The following is a 2,383-nucleotide window of genomic DNA, read 5'->3' on the forward strand; positions in this document are numbered from 1 at the left end:
ATATAGCGTAATTAAAAAAAAAAAAAGACTCCCATTACCTGACGGATCTCACATTTTGGATATATTGAAGATTCTGATTCCTGCTGGCATCTGTTCCCAATCGGGTGATTCAACTGGAGGTTTATAGGGTTCAGGTGGTGTCAGTTTCATCAACAAAGAAAGAACTGATCGATTCGGAGTAAAATCGGATTAAATTGATTGGAAGAAACCTAAAATTTTTTTTGATGGGATCGTGGTCATTTAACCACTGCACCAACATAAAGACTAGTACAGGGAGCCAAATAAGGGGTAGAGAGCCTAGTTAACAATTCGGCCTAATAATTTGTGAATTATTCAATTGAATCGAATTTTTCTGAATTAAATCCAAAATTTTGATCGAATTCGAATTAAAAATAAAATTTAATAAAAAACATGAATTTTACTAATTTGAATTTAAAACGTGAATAATTCAGGCCAAACTGAATTAAACCGAATTATTCGATCCACTTAAACAATATTAAAAAAACAAAAAAACAAAAAAACAAAAAACAAAAAAACAAAAAGCAAAACATCATATTCACTTTTTTGACCCTTTTTTTGACCGAATCCTTAAATTAATCAATCGAATTATTCTGAATAATTCTCCGCCTGAATAATTCTCGAATCCGAATTTGCTAACTATGGTAGAGAGTGGTATTTTCACTTCCCTCCGTCTAGATATAGAAGCACGATTAGATACAGATCTTTTATAGAACAAATCAAAGTACAAATAAACTGTAAGAACTTATTTTACCAAAAAAATATAAAGAATAATTTACAGCACCACTCCTTGGAGAATGTCATTATTATAACAATATCTTATCTAAATTAGATTTAGATCTCCTACCGTCATTCACAAGTCACAATTAAAGAATATATTTTATATGGTGACGTTAATTACTATATTTTATTTTAAATATCAAAATGTCCTTATTAGATATGAAATACCCAAAATACCCAAACCCACATGTTTCTTCCTTTCTCCGTACCTCCCAATTCCAATTCCAATTCCAAGCTTCCTTCAATCCATCATGGAATGTGGAATGGACCAGAGGCCGCACCATCGGTCATGGCTCTTCCGCCACCGTCTCTCTCCTAAAACTCACCGGTCCGGTGAGGTTTTTGCCGTGAAATATGTGGAGCGTAACACATGAGAGTGGTCGATTGATGTACTACAATCTCTTCATGGAGTATATCTCCAATAGTACCCTCACTGACTCTATTCGAGATCACAGTCGAAATTGTGACATTAAAGGTCGGAATGTTTTGATTGGAGCAGATGGTGCCAAGATTGCCGACTTGGGTTGCACGAGATGGATCGATGAGGAGGATGAGGAGTCTCTGGCGATTCCGATTGTCGGAGCCCCTGTTTTCATGGCACCTGAAATGGCTTGAGGGGAAGAACAAAGTTTACCTACCGACATTTGGGCCCTTGGATGTACCGTAATTGAGATGGCTATAGGGCATGCTCCATGGCCAGATTGGTCGGAATTCATGAGTTTCAGGTCATCCTCTTACTGATTTCTTCATCCACTTCCCTCCTTCCTTCCATATCTTAAATCGCATCCTTCTCTACCATTTCGAGACCCGAACGTCGCATTGTCATCTCTGACTCCTTTGATAAATAATTTGAAATTGAAACCAAATTTCTGATATCATAAAAAATTACATAGAAAATCAACAAAAGCTTCTACTATTAGCAACAAAACAGCTATGGCAATAAGACACCCACAAGTTCCCTAAAGAGTTAAAGGCTTTCTCTTTATTTACAGGAGCCAACAGTCATACTGGAATCGACCCACATAGTGAATTTGAGAATCCAAAAATTCTATTTGAACAAACTCTTCAATTCTTCAAAAAAACATAATCCCACATCCTTAAACCACCTATAGCTCCAACAGAAAAGGGAAAGAAAAAGAAGAAGAAAGAATCAACTAAAACGAGAAGAAGAGCAACAGAAAGAACCCTAAAAATGTGCCGGAATTGCTACACTTTTCCCCCAAGATAACCCAAAAGAAATTCTATATATTAGATTATTCAGTAGATCGACGAAAAAAAGACAAAGTAGAAGTGATCCTACCACTTACCAACGTAAGCTTCCTCTTTGTCAAGACTCCAGGAGTCCAGAAAACCAAACCGATGAGGCCGAGTAGTCGAATCCCATCGTCATCTGACTCGGAGGGTCATCTACGACCCGATTTTCTAATCTTGATTTTAACGGTTTTTCAGCGGTAGGAATGAAGGAGAATGAGTTGTAATGAATAGGGTGTAACGATCATTTTAATATTTTTACTTAATTATGATTGATGATAAAGGGTGTAAGTCTAATTTGATGACATAGGTGGAATGTTATAATAGTGGCATT

At 36.3% G+C, this 2,383-nt stretch overlaps 1 long non-coding RNA gene across 1 annotated transcript; it reads right to left on the minus strand.

Moving 5' to 3' along the window:
- Positions 1 to 743: 743 nt before the first annotated feature.
- Positions 744 to 2,375, minus strand: LOC122059444. The gene is made up of 2 exons (XR_006134047.1): positions 2,106 to 2,375; positions 744 to 1,667 (listed from the first exon to the last, which is right to left on the minus strand). It is a non-coding gene; the product is annotated as an uncharacterized LOC122059444 (long non-coding RNA).
- Between the last annotated feature and the right edge of the window lie 8 nt (positions 2,376 to 2,383).

Source organism: Macadamia integrifolia, chromosome 13, assembly GCF_013358625.1.
Source record: "Macadamia integrifolia cultivar HAES 741 chromosome 13, SCU_Mint_v3, whole genome shotgun sequence".
In the NCBI taxonomy this organism is placed as follows: Eukaryota; Viridiplantae; Streptophyta; class Magnoliopsida; order Proteales; family Proteaceae; genus Macadamia; species Macadamia integrifolia.